Source organism: Aquila chrysaetos, chromosome 11 (genome assembly GCF_900496995.4).
Source record: "Aquila chrysaetos chrysaetos chromosome 11, bAquChr1.4, whole genome shotgun sequence".
NCBI lineage: Eukaryota > Metazoa > Chordata > Aves > Accipitriformes > Accipitridae > Aquila > Aquila chrysaetos.
The window spans coordinates 1,537,796-1,559,191 of NC_044014.1; the positions used below are offsets into that span (position 1 = coordinate 1,537,796).

At 41.9% G+C, this 21,396-nt stretch overlaps 2 long non-coding RNA genes across 2 annotated transcripts in view; both read right to left on the bottom strand.

Moving 5' to 3' along the window:
- Nucleotides 1-7,105: 7,105 nt before the first annotated feature.
- On the bottom strand, nt 7,106-16,632 carry LOC115348618. Its single transcript, XR_003925875.2, has 3 exons — nt 16,529-16,632; nt 12,296-12,507; nt 7,106-7,647 (listed from the first exon to the last, which is right to left on the bottom strand). It is a non-coding gene; the product is annotated as an uncharacterized LOC115348618 (long non-coding RNA).
- Nucleotides 16,633-18,579: 1,947 nt separating this feature from the next.
- Nucleotides 18,580-21,396, bottom strand: part of LOC115348617 — a 148,099-nt gene continuing 145,282 nt past the window's right edge. Inside the window, exon 6 of the long non-coding RNA XR_003925874.2 lies at nt 18,580-18,701. This is a non-coding gene — a long non-coding RNA (uncharacterized LOC115348617). The remainder of the gene's footprint in view (nt 18,702-21,396) is intronic.

Here is a 21,396-nt window from a genome sequence, read left to right on the forward strand (position 1 = left end):
CCTGCAGCATCACTGGCAAATTTTTACAACAATTGCTTCAACGGGAAAAAAAATTTTAAAAAGTTTTCTTACAGTGTCAGTAGAAGTTTTCAAGACGACTGCATGCAGAGTCCCAGTACTGAACTGGGGCAGTTTGCTGCAGCTTTACAGCATCCCATGGCACTGCCGAGCTGAGCAGCAGGTGGTGGGAACCCAACCAGGAGCAGCACCCTCTCAGCTTAGCAAGGAGTTGAGTGTTTACAGCCTGGGGAAGAACTGGTCCTTTAGAAAAAAAAAAACAATTGTCATCTGACAAAATTTCTGATTTATCTGAGCAATAGGTGACTTACAGTTAACCTCACTTTTTTTTTTCAGCTAAATAGGGGTGGATTTGAATCAACTAATGAGCATACGCCTTTGAACTTGTAAAGAGAAATAAGCTCAGGATCCAAATCTGGGTGCAAATTTTATTACTGAGGCCCTTTTCCAGCTCTAAACCCTTTCTGTTCCAAGACCAGTCAGAGCGCGCAGGGTTGCCTGGCAGAGATGCTCACTTTGTGAGGATGGACAAAACGAAGATAGACTAAGAATAAACTTAAAATATATTTTCAAGTGATGTTTTGCCTCCTGCAGTTGTTTTAGTAACATCCTATGACTCCAGCAGAGGTGCACTGTCAAACAATAATGAAAGAAGAAACCTTCCAGGCAGAGTCTCCCCTAACTACAGACAAAAACAATGAAGCATGAAGAAACCCAACACCACAACATCCACAGCAGGGATGGAAAAAACCCTTCCTTACCTGGGCCACTGTGAGATCGTTGTAATTTCCATGCAGCAGCCATACACAGCCAATGGATTTATAAATGTTTAATAAGAGAGGTGGTGAAATTTATACCGATCTCAACATTTTTTCATAGAAACCATTTCCTTACAACCCCAAAAATTCAGTTTTAAAGCCCTCAATAATTTGTAGAGGAGGGTGACTTTTTCAAGTATCCGTTGGATTGCAATTTGAATGCATTCAAGAAAATTCTCTGTAATAAAGCAGGTTGTGTGGAACATGTTAATATTGAAGGTGAAATGAAAAAATAGCAATGAACATGAAATATTCTGACACGGCTGAAAATAAATGCTTTGCAGAAACGTCAGTTTCAGCAAACTTTAAATATATTTTTCACTCAGATTGTATTTCAGGGAGTACTTTGATTAGCGTGTCGTTGCATACAGTAGACCTGCCAGTGCAGGTACAAATCAGGAGTTTTGTCGGTTGTGAGGAAGCAAGGTCTCCGGTCACCTCTAGCAGATACTAGCCTTTCCCACACCAGGGAAAGTCCAAGTGCCTCGTTAGCTCCAGCTCCTACCACATTTTGCAGTGTGCTGTGTATCGTAGAAAGCGGTTTAGCTGCACTTTCGGTGAGGATTTCCAGCAGTCATTAGGAACCATGAAATCCCAGCCTGCAGCGCTGCAAAACCAGCCCAGCTTGGTCCTAGGGAGCCTGGGGAACGTGCCACCACCTTTCTTGCACTCCATGGTGTGCGCGAGAGCTCGAGGCAAGAGGAGAGCCTGCTGCCAACAGACCTGAGAGGTTTTTACTCCTCCTTAGTAGCCATGCCCAGAGCTGGGCTCCCTCTAGCCCCTGTCCTGCACCCACGGGAGCTTTGTGGTCCCCCAGCTGCCCCTTGCACCGTGCCAAAATCCTGGTCCCTTCTTCCCCACAACCTCCAAGAGCACCACAACCTACCCAGACTCACTCACCATTATTTGGAGAGTGGCAGAGCTGATAACCCTTACAGTTCCTTGCCATGATGTCTCACAACGCCATCCGGAAACTTGTAAGCTTTGCAATGTTTCCTGCAGAAAAGTAATTTTAGTTTATTGCAGCGGGTAAGAAGTTAGTTGTTGGTCTTCACTGCAGCTGTCGAAGTATTACCAAAATGGGAACGTGCCAATGTCCAGCTTCGCTGGAAGCTTATGAAGACTTGCAGGACAGTTCTTATTAAAAATACAAAAACTCTGTGCCTGGGTTTTCAGGAGTGATTCCTCACTTCATGGTGTTGAGATACTTAAAGAGAAGATTTTTTTCAAAGAATCTTTGTGATGTTCCAAAGGATGTTGTGATTGTTGAGACCAGAGGCTTTACAAGACCATCTGTTCCTCTGGAAAGTGCAGGTCTGCTACTCCCTGCCCAAGTCTCTATAAAATACTCTGCAGAACCTACGGAATAAAATGCAGGGAAAGAAAAAAGTAAAATAGAATGCACTGAGGTAAGACCAAACAAGTGGAGCGCTCAGCTGAGCAAGTCTGCTCAATGAAGAAATAGCATTTTTCTACAGTCGTTGTTGTAACTATGATCACTTTAAGGGAACGTAGATCCTTTCCACACAGTTAATCCCAGGGAAGCTTGAAGCAGAGCACAGAAGTGATAGCTTATTACAGCTAAGGCAAATGAAACCCTGCTTGCTCTCTCTCCAGTCACAGCCTCACTCTGTCCATCCCTGAAGGAAGCGCTCCTATGCAGAATGACTTGAAGGTGCTCTTGGTGTGCACTTGTTGAGCCAGATTTTGCAAAGATTTTGAACCAAGTTTATTCTTGGGAAACTTGCATCTAGATCACGAGCAGCACAGCTCACCAGTTGTGTTATCGGCACCTGCTCTCAGCAGCAGGTGCTTTTGTCAGAGCTCATCTGCAACGGACAAAATGTGTTGTACTGTGAGAGATCCTCAATATGATGCGTGCTGCCTGGACATGAGCATCTCCTGCTGGGGTTGGCCATAGGCACCAACACAACCCTAAAAGTGGCATGTACCTCCTGACCTGACATAATTAACAGCACTTCCGTTAAAAGGGCGACGAAGCTCCAAATGCAAAATTCACAAAATTCACAACATAGATTCACAAAATCCACAACATAGATTCACAAAATCCTGCATCCACAAAGTAATGCACCATTGCATCTTTAGTAAGCACAGCATAAAGCTCCCACTCCAACATAACGGCCGCCTTTCAGCCACCTCCACTCTCTCCATCCCCGTTGTTGGAAGATGATCTTAGGAAGCATCTGTGGGAATCCCCCCTGCCACTGAGCATGGGGCTGGTGGGATTGCCCATGATACTTCCACCCTGTACTGCTTGCCCATCCTATCACGGACTCTAAATAATAAAGACTTTTATTTAGCAAGTATTTATGAGAGCTACAGAAAATCCTGCTGAACAAGTTAAAGTACAATGCAAGCTGGTCTGTAACCATAAATGCCTGCCTTCTTGGGCATGCTAAACATTTTTTTTTCCAACCAAGCTTCAGCACCAATATTCACTGAACCCAAACTAAAGGTATTTTAAGTCAATACTTGAAATTTTAGAGAGGCATAGCAGCAGTTATCCTCAGCTGGTTTAAATGTTGATTCCTTTGGCTGAGCTGCTCATTCCGGTTGCTGCTTTTAAAACTTTTGAACTAAGTGCTCTCAGATGAAATTTTGAAGCAAGAGGTATTTTAAGATGTTCCATATTTCCTCTTTGCTGGTCGTATAGCCTTTGATCCCACAACTTGTAGGCATTACTTTCTATTTAAAGATTCCTTCATAAACTGATACCTTTCATGCTTCTGACACTGGGCTTGAAGCAAGGTTTTATTCCCCAGACCACTATGCTCAGCCCCATGTATCCCTCGCTCTCAAAACAGCCCAACTCACGTCCCCAAATTTAGCAGCCCAACATGCAGTATAATCGACCAGGCCACCTCCACCTGCCCCAGAGGGGACAAACCTTAAGCGGGGCATAGGGTAGGATTTTGTACTTATTTGCCCCCGTTCTTCCGTGCCCTGACCCACGGGCTGATAACGGGACTTGGCAGGGTGGCTGCAGCCCTGCTCCCACTGGCAGGCATCGAGAGCATTGCTGTTTTAGGAAAACGCTGGCACCTTTCTCTTTCAAGACCGACATTCACTGTTTCCCTTCATTACAAGATTATTTACAAAGGAGAGGGGAGAAAAGCGATTCCCGTTTTTCTGGAGCAGGAGGATGGATGAGCCTCCTGCTTTACAGCCGGGCACTGAAGGATGTGCTTGTGCACAGCTCGGAGAGGGTGGGTGAAAGCACACGGATATTTCTCAAGCTCCAGGTCATTACCTGCAGCGTTTCAAACCTAAACTAAATATGAAGGATATTTGTGGAAGCAGGAGATAATTTTTCAGCAGTTTTCAAAATGCAGGTGCTTTTATCAAGCTGTTTAACTTTTTATATTTAGGCAGATATTGTCCTCAAAACATATTACAGAACCCATGGCAATACATATATAACATCTACCTCATTTGAGGATAAAACTAAATCAGCCTTTATCCTCCATGCTCATCCCAGGCCCAGTCATACCTGTCACAGATGAAGTCTTTCCTTCAATCACAGTGTTAAATGTTACTATTTAGCCCCAAATTTGAGGGACCTGGGATACTACTCACCAGTCAGCGGATGTCTACAGAAGATGAAACATCTGGCCTGGGGTTTGCACAGCCCACTGCTTCCTGCTGAGTTTTTTGTAATGACTAAGGCACAGTGAGCCCTTTCAAAACCCACCTTCAGCTGTGGATGTTGGATATCTAGCCACAGGATTTTTCTGTTTTGAAACAATTTCTTCCCAGTCTTGTATTAGCAATAGTGAAAACAAGCTATTTAAAGCTTTAATGCCTTTCTGAAAAATCTTCTGCTCGGAGAATTTTAGTTATATACAAACAAAAATGCATGTATCCTCCTGTGACATGAAGGAACTAATATTGCTATTTTTAGATAAATATTTGAGTAAATATTTTCCTCCCATGAAAATAAGATCAATTTTTAATTTTCTTAGTATATTTTACAGGGAAATTTACAGTGTTCACAAGTCTTAAAACTCATCTATCATTTTAACACAAGAGTAAATCGTATGCAGCCCATTATCAGCGCTCTGGATGAAATGTTGCATGGACTGCCATGGTACAGACTGGGACAATATTATCACTAATAATGCTCTCTTTGAAATCTCTAAATGAAGGTACATAATGATGGAAGCACACTGCTATAAGCACTCTGTCACAATAACACTTTGCAACGCTGTGGGCAGTGGTACCAAATTAAAAACATGCACTAAATTCTATTATCTGGCAGTTTATTTAGCAATTTGTAGCTTGCAAACACAGCATGCTTGTAATTCATTAGGACGAACATTGGAAAAAAAAAAAAAAAAAAAACAAAACCACTCTTACTTTGTAATTGTGCTTTAAAGGCAAGACCAAAAAATCCTCATGGAAAATAAAGCACTTCACCCCCTCTCCCAATCAGATTTTCTCAAGCCTGGGGAAAACCTTGATCCAGGAAAAAAATTTACAAAGGGCTTGGAAATCTTCATTTCTGATGCTATTGCTAAGTTCCCTGTTCTGCAAGTAGCTTTATAACAACCTACCGAGAGCAAGAGCAGCAGATGTCTCCAAGCCAGGTATTCACAAGAAATCAGAGATCTTGGCTTATTTACAAGCTGCCTTGTTTGCCCGGGTGGCAGAAGCTGAAATGGAAGTGAATGGGTGAGAGCTGCTGAGAAGGAGGAAGAATTACAAAAGAGTCCAAAAAGTACTTTTTTTTAAAAAAATACCATCTGCTGCTGCTCTGGGTTTCCCACTGGTTTTCCTCAATATTTTTTCCATTATCGGTTCCAACAGACCCAGTACCAGCACAGCAGAGCCCGGTCCCACCGCCTCGGTCTCTCCACCCAGCCATGCACCTTCCCTTTGGGGCCAGAGCAAATGCTCCTGCAGAGCTGGACCTGATGGTCTCCTGATGCGAAAAAATAGATGATAATTTGTTAGCTACTCCCCACCAGTTAATAAAAAATGAATGTTAAGTCTTCCAGAGTAATTGCCTTTCCTTCATCCCTATTACTCGACTGTAAATTGCACTGATCTGTTTCTACAGAAAAGGCACTCTGAAGGCACGATGCTTTGTATGAATTTGGTGACCCATCAAGCGTTTCAATTATATGATATTTGTTGCACTGAAAGTCATGAATAAACATTTCTTAATATTTTAGGTACTATCCTGCTCAAGCAGGGTTACCATTTCGCATCATTTTTCTTTTGGTGCTTACATTCAACACGTCCTGCAGTGGAGCTGTGCAGTTTAAGTCACTTAGCCACAGTGCTTTACTTTCTATTTACATCGTAGCTCTTTGACCCCACACTGATTGCTGTAGCAAATAAGACCGTATAATTGGAATAAGTGTCTGTCTTGTTCACGATTTGGCAAATACTACAGTTCACCAACTGTCCAAATTAAATGTAGGTATTTTGGCAAACCACTGTCTAACAGCTGTTCTGCCCAGCGTCATGAAGTCTCAATATCGATATGCATTAAAAACACTTCTACTCTAATTAAAGCACCAGGACTCATCCTGGATTTCACAAAACTCTGCTACAGCTGTGCACAGAGATGCAGACAATTGAATAACAGCCTTGAATCCTATTTACTATTACCTCTGAAAACACGGAGTCATCCCTTCCATTTGTTAAGGTCAAGAAACTCCAGGATGCTAAAACAGTCAATTCATAAAAGGCAGATGAAAAGCACGGTTACCAGGGCAGTGTTTCAGCGGGAATGGATAGGGAGCCGAGGAGCAGTGCCTTTGGCTCTGAAACCGCAGGGGTCTGCTGCGAGGGCGGTTTACATGACCCGCACGCTGCTGCAGCGCTCACCGGGACGTGGGACGGGTTTGGATGGGTCTTTGTCCCTTCAGCGCCTCTCTTCTCGCACAAATCTGCAGCAGGGTCCGCACTGAAAGTCGGCTTCGCCGGAGGCAGCGGGGACCGCTGGAGGAGAGCACCTGTAACCCACCGATATTCGACGCCCTTGGTCCTCCTGCCTCCTGCCAAGGAGCCCAGGACAGCTCAGCCCCACAGGCACGCTTCCCGGCCGTTCCTGACCTCCTCGGAGCGTATCCTCTGCACAGCAAAGCTGAGCAGCCGACAGGACACCGTGGAGCCCTGTCCCCCCTGCCCCCTGCACCGCTGGCACAGCCAGAGACACGTGTGCCCTATGAAAGGCTCACAACATTTTTAATGTTGGATCGGGTTTATTACACAGAAATGGCTCATGGTCAAAGAATAGGTCACGTAATTTTTTTACTGCTGCTTTGGGCTACAAGCATTCATTAGAAAACAAGAAATCACAAGAAATCTACAGTCTGCAGCATATTAGAAATACACACATTTTAATAGCCCCCGGATAATGCCCTTGTAGCTTTTGTTTGTAAATACTTGCTGTTTTCCTCAATCAACTGAACAGCAGGGAACAGCCCTGGGCTAAGTCAGTGTCTCTGCAAGGAAAGATTTAGAAAGCCCTTGCTGTTTTTTTGGGGTGCGCGAGGAGCTGCACACCTTTGCAAGCCAACAAGCTGTGTCCAGCCTCTTAAGCAGGCAGATTGCTTTGTACCCTTCTTCCTTAGGGCTCCTGCTTTCTTGAAGGAGTCAGGACTGTGCCAGAAAAATTCAAATTCATCATTTTTCCAATGTAATTGCAGTTCTTTCATAATGCCTCACATGAAGCACCACAGAGTCAAACTGATTCTTGCAATATCACTCTAGTCTGAGACCGCCAGCTTCTTCCCTCTCAAATCCACCTTGTGATTTTCTGGTGTGATCGATCATCTTTCTGAAAGACAAAATAGATCAATGCAGGGATGAAGAACATAGCTAGACTCTCAGTGTCTAGATCTTTGCACAGATTTGTAGCACCTTAACCTGCAGAGAAAAGGATTTTCAGATTTATATGCAGAAATTTTTGTATGAATCAGTCTTTTCTGGCCACAGAAAAAGGAATTTTCACAGAAAAAAGAAACCAAGTGCATGACCCCATTTACCAGGCCTCCGGGAAACAAGAACCCATGAAAACCCAAATATGCCAGAACCAAAATTGTCTCTGATGTTTTGTTCCTTCCCTTGGAGATTTAGACCATCAGCATCCATCCCGTGTGCTCAGTGTGGGAGCTGGGGCATAGCCACGCGCAGGCTCCAGCACTCCGTACCCCACCCCAGTAACACACATACATAAACAATTCCAGGTTTTATCACTTCCAGCCTTTTCTCACTGCTTCCAAAGGAGGGAAGGACTCTCAAGAGCACATAATATGTGGTCACATAATTACACACCGGGGAAGCAGAGCTCAGTTTTCTCAATTGAAGTATTGTTACAAAATAAAGAATAAAGTAAGAAAAACACCCCTTTCTTTACTGATTTTAAATTGATGCAAAGAAACGAGATTGCAGCCAAAAAAAAAACCAAAACACCACCACGTAGGACAGAGTTCAGTGTAAAGGCATCGTTTGATACCCTTCACCGTACAAGAAGCAAGATTGGCCCCATAATTAGAAATCCTGTATATTATGCTGTGTCAAATTAAAGAAGTCTGTCCAGAGTTGAGGTGAACCTCAACTAAACCCCCTGCAGCACCCTGACCTTTGCCAGTCCCCAGAGCCCATCAGATGTGCTGAAGTTTTCACAGCGAGTTGGGGTGGGATTTGCAAAACTAGAAAAAGGCTTTTGATGGCAAATTCTCATTAAATTTAATGGAGACTTGATCCATCAAGAAGCTGCAGAAGACTCACCACCAACAGCATCAAGCCTTTACGGTCAGAGGAGCAACATGGTTCACCATGCTTTGCACCAAAGTGCTGGCTAGCTTAGTCACTGCTCACTTCATCTGGAGCTCCATCCACCAGCACATGAAGCTCTCTAATCACCCTGGTTACCAGCAGAAAAAGCCAACTTTCTGAATACTTCACATGAGTTCCTTCCAGGCAATTTCACCTCCATCTCACAACATCACTGCTCACAAGCACTCATCTTCCCACTGCAAGAAAACCCCCAGATCTTATGTAGAGTTAATGCTGATATTTTCCCTTGCTCTTGATATTTGTCATTGCAAACCATGCCTTCTGGGGGTCTCCTCTGCACAAATCAAAACAGTATATATGTTTGAGATCAAGTATTCTCCTCATGCATGACATAATGTGCCTTCAGGCCAATATTTTTACAAGTGGTCACTATTTTAGGTGTTTTCCTTTCTAACACTTCACAACATGAGCCTGCCAAACAGCCAGTGCCACTTAGAGGCTTCCCTGCAAGAATTTGTGGGGCTCATCATGACCTACTCCTGCTTTTGAGGATTTGTTTGCCTATTTGTGTGCAACTCGTCTGTCCCTTCCTGGGGTGGCAGCTGCAACCCATGCTGCAGGGCTCCTGCCCAGAAATAGCCCTAGAAATGCTCTGAGGATGCAAGAAAAATGCTTGTCTTTGTAGAAAAAAAAATGTATTTTTTCCACCACTTTGCCCTGAGTTATCAGAGAAGAAAGAACAGGGAAAGCCAGAAAACTCTGATATAACCTGGTCTAGTGTAAGGTGTCCCTGCCCATGGTGGAGGGCGGGAGGGGAACTAGATGATTTTGTGGTCATTTCCAACCCAAACCATTCTATGATTCTATCCCCATCCAAGGCTGTGGAAAGCTCAGGGCTGTGAGGTCCTATTCAGGGTGGAAGAAAAATGAGTGTATCATAGCGTCAGTGCCTGTTGGTAGCATCCTCATTACAGTCCCGGTCTCACAGTGATACTAGACAAAAACAGAGTGTTGTTAATTACAATAATGTGTTATAAAATATTTATTCATAAATATGTTCACAACACAAGAAGCAAGCTATAAAGCTATGGCTATACTAGTAACTAAACAGGCCATGGTCTCCTGTTTGAGCTTTCTGGCAAGTGACACAGCTCATACACACCTGGCTGTCCTCCCCGTTCTCTTCCAAAATAGGTTGTTCTCACCCCTACTGCGTTTATTAACAGCCCCAGGTGTGTGCTGTCTCCTGAACCTCGGCATTATTTGGGACTGAAACCCATGGGACGTAGCGTGGGAAGGCATCGGTTGGTACAAGCCAAAGCTGTGCCAGGGAGGGTGCTGGGAATTCGAGTGATGTCCAGTGCTGGAGCAGATGATTTTCTCATGTGTGACTTGCTGTTACACACACAGCTCACACGGCAAACATACAGACCTGCTATGCTGAAACTGAAAGTCCAGTATTTGGAGATTGTCCAGAAAACTTTTACTGTTAGGAATTCAGAGTTCACACTGAAGAGCTAACATCTGCAAAACATCAAACATTCTAAAATGCTTATCTCAGGTTAGCTTTTCCTTAGCAATTCTATAAACAACCTGTCCTAAAAATAACCTGACAAGGAAAGGTCAAATGGAGTACAGCCATCACATACCCCAAGATCAATACTACTAAAATATAGAACAATTCAAAACACATCACCTCAGTCTTGCTCCTCTTTATCCATCATCAAACCGACATAACATTGATAATCCTATCAGTGCAGAAGACAAAGAATAAAACACAGTAAGCAGTTTTGAGTTATGGAACAACAGGAAATAAAAAAGGCTGGGTTTGAGTAAACACATTTTCTTTGAGCTAAAAGATGTAGAACTTTTTTTTTTTTAATATAATCATACCTCCTTTTAGCCCCTGTAATTAAAATTTGAATTCAGTTTAATAATGGCACATGAATGTGTGCCTGACTCTGTGAGCCTGATCCCTTGCATTATCACTTTCATGGACAGAAACCCTGTGACCAAAGCAGACTCAGAAATCAAAACGCAGATTTGGGTTCTGATGAGATCCCTCATGCTCCTCTGTCTGATTCTCTGTATTCTGATAAGGACCATTTTATTTGTGTTCATTTTTTATCTTGCATGAAACTATTCCAATTTCAGGGACATTTCTCTTTCTCCAAGCACATACACCAGTAAATGAATGTATTACAAGGATTACAATAAACACAACTGATATCAATAAAATCTCACAGAACCATAAAATATTACTTTCTGTAAAAAGTGCAATATTTGGAAGGACTATTTCTAATGCTGTTATCCTTTAACATCTTCAGTTAAGGCTGCTTGTTTCTCTCTTCTTCAGTCACTAATAAATCTGCGAAAGAAGAAACGAAACAGGCATCCTATTATATTGCAAATATATAACTCTTACGTAAAATACCTGTTTATCCACTAGCCAATATATAATTTTCCAACCACTCTATAAACCAATTTGTTGCTATGACCCATCCACGCTGTGAAGTTCCCCTCTCATGAACTATTTTCCTGTCTCCATAGTAACAAATACACTTAAAAAGGAAGGAATGAATAGGGTGATGTACAAAAGTGGGTGACAATACAGTCAAAATCGGGAGCACATTCAAAAGCTGGAATGACCACAGATACTTCATTTTGTCAGGCAGACCTGCAGGGCTCTTGCTTAGGAATGTTCTTACTTCAGACCAGCAGGAAAACGGTCAGAGCATTATGATCTAGTATCCTTTCTTCCCACTATTTTTCCCTGTTTTAATCACAATAACAAGTACTTCTGTTGCACTGGATCAAGACCTCATATCGGAATAGGAAATTAAATCATTGCTACTACTGAGGCCCACATCCACAGCCCTCAAATTTAAACTGCTTATTGGATAAACAGCACAAATTCTGCAGCAGAATTAATTACAGGCACCACACATGGATCAAAATACATAACTGATCTTAATACATAACAACACTGAAGTGGTAAAAATGTTTCCATAAAACATGAGAACAAATTCTGCCTGTCCAGAAAAATAAAATTAAAGAAGCATTATCACGAAGTTTAACAAATCCTAGATACGGCTGCATAAACAGAGCATGTATTACCAGCAAAACACAGTGCTGAAAGATTTTCGCCAACCTTTTGTACCAGCAGCCACTGAGAGCATCACAACGGTTTGGGTGGGCTGTTGGCACTCTGTACCTCGAGCCATGCTGTTGTCATGTGTCGTAACAGTTTTCTCTCTTTAAAAAATAGCTCTAGAAAGAGAAATTACTTAGATATGTAAATTAAATGTGTCTGTAGGTCTCTGCATGACTCTGGCTTTAATGTCTAGTCTCACAACCCAGTTATGCTATTTTGTGATCTGTGAACCATTTTCCATTCTTACTAAAAACAAAAGAATGTGGTACAAACAGTGTTCACCCTTATAACCAGGGTTTTCAGGAAATATTCTTAAAGCATCCTTTTCTGATCCCTTTTCTTAATGTGTAAGGGAATTTGAGGCAACAGAGGAAGACACATTCTTATCTACTGTACAGACAAGCTGTTTTCTCCTGAATACCAAGAGTATCTTAGTATCTGAAATAATTTTGTTTAAGAGGGAAGAAAAAATATTATTCACTGAAGACATTAAAATGACACACAATCAGAGAACCAACTCCAAAGACATTACCTGAGGAAATCCAAGATGTCTTTGAAACCACGCTAAGAGAAAAACGCTTGCGTTAATCTAAGAGCAGTTGGTTTCCCTTGTGCCTGGAAGGCAGACGTCTCCTTCCCTGCCACCATTAGCGCAAGCTCATTAACGAGCTCCTCTGCTGCCTCCAGCATCACTGGCCAAGCTGTGCTGTCATGCCCAACATCAGGGTGAACCCCGCGTAGCACCTGTTAAGAAGCAACATCAGCATTCACACCTTTATGTTATCAAGGGATGGTTAAGCTGTCGGTATGGTAATATGAACACATTCAGGTTAAAGTTTCAAAAGAGATACTTCATGAGCTTTTAACTGATGGGAATCTGAATGTTAGAGATAATGAACCAAGAAAACAAGCCTGGGGCTCGTGGGGCTGAGCTGGGACACCAGCCAGGAGCAGAGGGGGATGAACCGAGGAGAAGCCTGAGCTGCCACTGAACCCAGAGCCTGCATTCGTAGTGGTAGGAGGAAGCACTAAAATTCCCCCCAAAATCAAATCAGCTATTTCTGGGAGATTATTGCACTGGTAGCAGGAGCGAGGTGAACACAACATCTCATCTGCCAAACGTAGTGGTAGGGAAGCGGGCAGAGGTGTTGTCCCCCAGGCTGGGAAACGCAGTTGAATACCCCTGCCAGCCAAGAAACAAGCCAGAAAACCAGGAGGTAGAAATCAGGATTCTTTACATCTCATCACACAAAGCATTGTACTTCTGTGTATCAAAACCAGGAGTTAAATTCAAACTAGCCCTTAGGTTGAACAGTAATTGCAGCTATCATAAAAACTTTGTCATTCAGAAAATATACTTTAATATTGTCTGTGTCTTTGAAAAGATGCTTTCCCACTCTGGCTTGACTGAAGTTAGTCTCTAAGTATCTGTTCAAGGCTGGAAAGGAAGCTGGTGTTTTACATTTATTGAACTTGTCATTGCAAGAATTACTTATTCTTTGGTTTCTGACAGAAAACAATCCAAATGCAAAACCAGAGGGTATTTAAGGAGCAAGGGAAACATCAGCTCCCTGGTCCTGACATGCCTCACTCCTCCTGCCTCTGCAGCACAGCAGTGCTCATAAATCAGTGCCGTTCCTCACAAGGGTACAAGCTGTGCCGTGGAGGTAAACAGGCTTTTTTCCCCCCTCCCGAAGTAATGAATTTCTTAAGAGTCTTCCCAGACAAAGCACACGACCAAGGACCCTGCCAAACTCGCCAACCAGAAAGAGCACTCAAACCTGAGCCAAACCTCCTCTTGCCTTTTCCAACCATCTGCTATTTCCCTCAGGGAAAAAATAGGAAGAGCAAAACAAAACCACAGATCTGGCCCTTACTGGAAAAACAATCCACTTTATTTTTTCTCTTTTTTTCTGGAAGGGGACAGACTGCCATTTACCCACTCTTAATCCTCCGCACTGTAGGAAAGACTCTCCTATTTGGCCACCATGAAATTGTATGAGCTGACTTGATTTAAAAGTTGAACTGTGTTTTATCTCATGAACAAAAATGCTTAAGATGAGCTAACAGTGTCTGTTTCTTCTGCTGCAATATAACCTTCTTGTTTTTACTTTTTCTTGTTGCTGTTGTTTTATTTTTTTCTTAAAAGAAACTATACCTTGAGCAGTTCGTGTATTTTGCTTTTCATAAAGACTCACTGTGCAAAGGAGGAAACATCACCTACAGTAACAAAAAGTACTTTGTTGAATAACCCATCAGAATTACTTCCTAAAGAGCCTTCCATAAATGAAATAAGCTCTTTGGTTTGGACACCGTGTACCATGCAGACTCTGACAGCTACAAAAGGAATAGTTAAGTTTTTCAGTACGTGCGTGTTGCTGAAACACTGTTTCTTCAGAGGGGAAACTGAACTACCAATGCAACACACACACACACTCACACTATTCAAATATCCAAAAAGCCAAAAAAAATTCAAAAGCCAAAAGAACATCTTTGATACTGCCTGAAATATGAAATATTTGTAGGGAAATAAAAGGCAGAACATTTTAAAAGTCCATCTTTATCCAGCTACAAATGCCCAGGCCAGTACATATCTGCTCCCATGTGATACAGTGTTAGGTATCTCATACCTGACTCAGATGAAAAATTCCCTGTAGTCGTTGGCAACGGCTGCCATCGCAACCAAAACACCGGGGACCGACTCAGGAATCTCCAGAAGAGAAAGTATACACACTCCACGCAGTGGTTTACCCATAGGTTAAGGAGGCAATACCACAGGCACTGATGTAGTAATGTATATTTCTCTTTATGTCACTAAAACTGCTCCATTTGGTTTTAATTCACCGATTAAATTTTATTTCTGCATACTACAGTCCCAAACTTTGAGCTATGAGTGGCTGAAGCTTTAGGAGTGAGCAACCACTGCCAGTTCCCACTGAAGTTAAACATTAGCATCATCTTATAGACTATAGGGAGCAAGAGCTACACCTTAAAATACAACCAAGCAGTGATTTATTTAAAAAAAAAAAAAAAAAAAAAAAGCCGACATGAGGAATCTTCACAGGCACCCCTGAACTGTAAGACCTGAATCCTATTTAAATTAGATGGGAGTTTGGAAATGTGTTTAATTACAATGTTGATAAAAGCTAGTTTTCAACCAGAATGAATTAGAGAGACTTTCAGGATAATTTTGCATTTTTCTTCATGGTTGGCCTGTTTTGCTGGTAATTCAAAAGGCTCAGAAACATATGCACGACAGCTTTTGCTGTTTTCTCAAAAGCGTCTGAAAAAAAGATGACACCTTCCAGTGATGTAAGCTGGCTTTACTAAACCTAGTGGAACTTCCCTGATTTATACCAGCTGAATATTGCTGTTTATGCTTTGGGAATTTTATCAGAAGTTGTAGTTTTCAGAAATTGATTGCTGTTTTCAGCAATCTAATCCCCGTCAGGTGGTGAGACCCTTCAGCTCCCATTCACATCAGTGAAATCCAGCAAAAGTCCTGTCAAAACCAGAGACCAATTGCCTGCAGAAATGCTGGTGTTAGCTAAAATTGATCATAAAATACTTATTGAATTGCTAAAAGATGCCTACCTAATCCTTTCAAACTTTATAAATATATTTCTTGCTGAAGAGAGAATCTTTATGTCATTGGCAAATTGGACTACAAACCCAGGAAAGATTTGTTGGTTGCAGATGTTCTTCCTAAAGCCCGTGCCAGAACAGTGGTGGAGGACAGCAGAGAGCTGCAGATGCGGGTACGGGAAAACAGCCGGAGGGACCTGGCCCACGGGCAGGACCCACTGGCCCGACAGGATTTCCACCAGGCTCCTGCCCAACTCATCCCCCTGCCGTGATGGAGATCCCACCACCGCTCCCAGATCACCCCACTCTTGCTGCCGGAGGGAGTGAGCACTCCGAAAGTCTGATGCCAGCATGTAAATTATATAAATTAAATATTAAAACTATAAACTAAAGGGTTTTGTTAGTTCTCATTCATGTTGCAGCAGCATTTTGGTTCACAACAGCTTTTCTGAATTTGTTTTCAAAACTTTATAATTTTATGACAAAGTGAAGAAAGTCACTCATTTCTGTAAACCTTTCCACACTGGTGGTTAAAGTGCTCTGGAGCCATCTTGGATGGAAAGCAAAGTCTCTTGCTGCAAATGTGATGAATTCTACTAGATTTAAAGCACGTCATTACTGTAATCAGATCTTTAGAAGAAACTTGTACGTGAGTAACACCTAAAACACTTGTGTTTTTTCAGAATCCATTTTGATAACAACATCAAGCAGTTTGAATTTTGGAAAAATTAAGCCAGAAGTTGACAGGAATTTTTGTGGGGACATGAAGAAGGAACCGATACACTCATTTTCTTTGATATTAAGAGATTTTTCTTGCGTTCTTAAACATGAACATTAGACTTTCTAAAGACATACAGAGGACTTTTCATCACATAAACAGGAAGTGAGAATTTTATAATAGAATTACTTATTTAATGATTTGTGAGTGAAGGTTGCTTGAAGTAATATCTCATTCTATTTGTCTCTAAAATTACTAACCAAAGTAAAAGTCGATGGTCTTCTACACGTGGCCCCTTCTTACTTTTGCTTTTACCTTTTCTTCTTACCTTTTTCACTCTGATCTCTCTCTAGTGAGAGATTTTCAAAGATTCATTCCTACAGAATAAATGGAACAGCCCCCTCCCTGCACTTTATTGTTAAGCCTGCAAACTTGAGAACAAAAACCTGAGTGGGTTCTCACCTTTCTACACACTTGCACCAGCAGAAGGGCTACGTGTTGCCTTCAATTAAACCAGCGCAATTGCACCAGAAAAAAAAAACATGAAGCACCTACATACAAAGGGGGAAAAAAGCCAAACCAGAAAGGCTTATATCTTCTTTTCTACATTCACACAGAGCTGAAAAGCAGAGAGCGTCTGCTGAACACGTCCTGATGTCGGGCTCTCCTTGGCAGAGACCGCTGGGGATACTCACTGTTCCCAGGTCTAATGGGTACTCTCTGCCAGCTTGAGCATGAATTACAACAGTTTCAAGGCTGCTGTAATTTATTCTGCTATTCAAGGATCCTTGTGGGAATATATTATCTATGGAAACTCAGCGATGCAGAGCTGTATCACAGCTCCTCTCGGCCCAAGTACCTCGTTATTATTTGCATTAGGGTTGCTCCAGGGAAGCCCAGGGCCACGCTGTGTGCAGAAACACAGCAGCACAAACCCTCTTGCAGCAAGGGACAAGAAGAAAATGGCCTGGGACCAGTTGCCTGTGGGGTGTGGGGCTGCAGCTGTGCAGAATAGGCTCCCTCCAGCTAAAAGTCCTCTTCTGCGAGGGAAATCTCTGCTGAGCACTCATGGGCACAGTCAGCAGCCCGGAAGAAAAAAGCAGAAAGCCAAGCAAATTGGGTTTGCTTCTTTCTGAAAAGAAAAAAAAAAAAAAAGAAGAAAAGGAATCACATTTTCATACTTGGGCAATGTCATAAATTGTAAGTATTTGATCTTTACTTGAGTGAGGAAACTTCACCGAAGAAAGCTGCCCTTCCCTCAAATTGGAGGCCAGGACTAAAACCACTACTGCAGAGACCTGAGGATGATTTCATCTGAAAACTTTCAGGCACTCATTCAACATTGCAGACTGGATTTCAGGCACCAGAAGGGGAATACTTTCTCCTTTGAATACAAAAATCTAGTGGGATTCTTTTGTAATCTATACTTTTCTCTAGGCCTTTTGAAGCTTAACTTTAGGCTGAGTTCAAGTGAGTAGTCTTTATTTCTGCTTCCTCACAGCATTTTTACTCTGGGGCTCACTGTTGCTTTGTTTGCTTGGGAAGAAGAGTAAAAAACAGAGTGAATAGAAATCACCCTCTAAATCAATGCTTGGCATGCCCGCAGTTAGCCGAGAAATGATTTTATTTATTAAAGATGTGAAACTCCCTGCTTCCATTGCACATCTAAATTTTCGCTTAAGCAAGATAACTGCAGTCCTGAAAGAGGAACAACCAATGCTTCGAAGTAGCAGAAATGGGTACTTTGAGATCATCAGTGTTTTATAATGCAAACTCAGAGAGAAAACAGTCTGAAATATGGTCTTAAAAACTGCTTAAAAACATCTATGCAACGGCAGCTTTCCCCATTTGCCTGACAGTTTTAAAGATGCACTTGTTCTAGCAAAAGGAATAACACAGATATTTGTCATACAAGGTCACTGGCTATTTTATCCCACAGTTTAGGTTTTATGCTGTACAGCTCAACTTCTGACTCGTTCAGAAATCAAAAAAGCTTGTGACAGACAGAAGATGATGAAAGATGTGTGCAGTGCTGACCCACAATGCACCATCCACTTCTCTGATGTGTTCCATTTTGTTCATACATTGCCCTTCCACAAGTACTTTCTTATTTATATTGGTATAAATATATATTTATTTAGCTGTATTTCGTACGTGTAACAGCATCGCTTTAATATTAATCCATTCTCCTCTTAGTGACATTAAAGTTCTGCAGTGGCTTTCCACTAGTTTTGGATAAGAAAACTCCCGTTTTAACTGAATTTACTTAATTTTAAATTTATTTTTCTCATTTTAACTTAAAAATTCCCATTTAGCTCAAAACAAAGAGTTTTGATTTTTGTTTATCACGTTTGTGAGTAGTAGTAATGTCGCTAGCTAAGCAAGCAGCTACATCGGCAATAAACTTGGGTTTGAGTCTCACTTCTCAATTAAACAGCCCTTTTTCCTATCTGAGAGCAGGTTTTTTGCTACATGGACTCCTCACCGCACTTAAGAAACATCTCTCACCAGGCAGAAGTAGTTCACTCAGCCAGCAGCCCACATCCAGCTTCCCGCTGGCTCTCAGCCGGGGTGTCAGTAGGAGATTTGGGGGTCATCATTCCGGAAAAGCAGAGGGTTGGGAAGTGTTTTATTCCTGCAAGGAGAGTGGAGAAAGCAACCGTGAGAACATGTTCCTTAAACAGCAGCATCAGTCTGCACCCCTACCACTGTATCTCAATTGAATGTTAAGGGAAAACAGCATGAGTAATTTATGCCTGGCAAATCTCTAAAAACAAGCGGGGAATTTATCATCAGAAGCAGCGCTCGTGGTAAAAAGGATGCGGTTTTTGCATTTGGCTAGGAAGGGCTCCTAACAAGCTTCAAGAAGATTAAGGCTCCCTATCCTGTGGATATTTTAACATAGAGATACAGTGTAAGAATAGGTCTTTCTCTCAAGAAAACATCCCACGCTGCTGATTGAGAAATATTAAGAGGCTTAAATAAATGTTGTCTTCTTGTTGTATTGTGGTATCTCTGCAGCACACAGCGAAAACCACAAGAGGCACCACTGTCTCCAAAACGTTAAAGAAAATAACATTATAGTGCAAGAGAACCACTATCATGAACAAGTTGTAACAATTTAATACATTTATTGAAAGCTAAATTTTCCATATTTTCAGCAAGTTCTTGTGCCCTTTGGGATATATCGTGTAGCTCAAAGAACCAGCTACTGTCCCTTCCAGCAATAAAACGTTAATAGATTGAAAATTTTCAATTGGATTACTATGAATGTGATGCAATTTAATTTTATAAGGTGCCATCAATAATACATAAAAAATATTGTAAAACATAACGTGATGATTTTAATTCTTAGAAGCGGGTCTGGAGAAACAGCAGATGAAGTGCAATACTAAGCAGATGCCAAATACAATTATTTACTCTTGTTAAACTCCACATGCCCAGAGCTGGTCAGACAATGCCTATGCAAACACCTTGCTCTGCCAACCACCTCCCTTTAGTCAAGTTAATTAAATCATAATCCTAAAAGACTACTTCTGCCTAGCGAACTACTTAAGCCTCTGGTTTTGGAGGTTAATTAACTGTGCAGGAAATAGGTTGTAAAAAGTGTTACTTTCAACCAACATTGTATTTGCTATTAGGGCAGATGCTGGTGCTTGACAAAGAGGACATACTTTTCCGTTACCCATACAGGCTCTGATCTTTGGCCTGACGACATAATGGGAACACATTACGGACTTGTCACTGGGGACAGTCACAAGTATAAAGTGTAAAGAGAAAGAGTTTTTTAAAGACATTTTCACCTCTGGAAGGGTCTGATCCTTGGTGACAGAAGTGGGACAGCAGAGACCTACAGTCAGCAGTGCTCTGAAAATGCATCCTACGTAACCGCTATCCTATTTTTCCCATGCCCATGATTCCCAGGGATGAAATTAGCCTTTTTTGTTCAACCAGATGAGATGAAACAGGTTGCATCAACCAGATGTGAGGGAGCAGGTTGCACAAGATATGCAGCCTTTGGCATTCTCTGTGGCTGCAGCCCTCTACAGTGACCCTCTACCTCCTCCCGGGGCCCATTTTGGGACCTATCATGTGAGTCTCAAAGATAGTGAAAGGACATTAAATAATGTAAGAGAAGCAGAAAGATGAGGAGGAGACTTTTAACCAGCGTGGGATTTCATTGTAAGACAGATCGCTGTTAGAAAGTGTAAATGCAGAATTTGGCTCTCCCATTTGTGCCTTCATATCCACTGAATAGCAGGGTAGCCACTAAGAGTTCAACTATAGACTAACTTTTAGTTGACTTACCTTTTAACTAAAAAGATAAATTATTGGGTACTTATCTAATATATGCATACGTAATTAGCATAGAATCTTTATTTTAGCATCTGTAAGAACCAAAATCCAAGTGGTAGCACAAACCTGCTCTGTCATTCAAGTACAGTTAAAGCTAATTTTTTTTATTTAGTGTGATGTGAATGCACATCACAAAGCTAACACAACATAAGGCGAGAGATGTGCTTTATCACTGCAAAGCAGAGCCCAGATAACCGCTGAGCCTAAATTGCACTACAGACTTTCCAGTACAGTCAGGAGGAGACATTTCTGTGTTGAGACAAGGCCAACATATCCTCCAGTTGTGTATTGCAGCATAAAAATTCTTTGCCAGTAAGGCTCACTTTGCTTGCCAAATCAGCATTTTTCCCTGGCATAAACTTGCCCAAGTGCATTATTTACAGAAATAGCAGACAGCTCGGCTTCAACAGGAGCTTTGGGACAGGTCCTTGGGCAATAAAAGCAGCCTCACTGGACTGACAGTGGTGGGTTTACTCACACTGAAGATATGGTCTGGAAAGGACAGGCCAGTTGCTTTTATTCAAAAAGAAAACCTGATATTCACACCTGCAGATCTTTTCAAGCCAATGTGTCCCACAAGCATAAACACGGTCTTGCGTAGGGGACACAGGAGTGATTGGGCCCCTGATAGTTGGCACAGGAGAAAATGACAACTGGAGGCAAACAAGACCTAAAAGCTATCAAACATTAGTCTTGAAACAGCCTTGCAAGGTGCAGGTATATACACACCATACTTATTTTCGTCTAGGAAAGCTTTTAGAAGAAGTACTTGGTCTGAACCATTCTGTAAGAAGTGGATCCAAAAATAAAAGCTCTTCCCATAAGCTGCTTCTTTGAACAACTCTCACATGAAGACCAAGCTTGGCGGATTTGTGGCTGATGTGCTGGGTTGTGACATCTGAAGTCAGACTGTAACTTGACACGAGAGATCCAATCTGACAGGATGCATCAGCTTAAGATGCAGCAACTGAAGT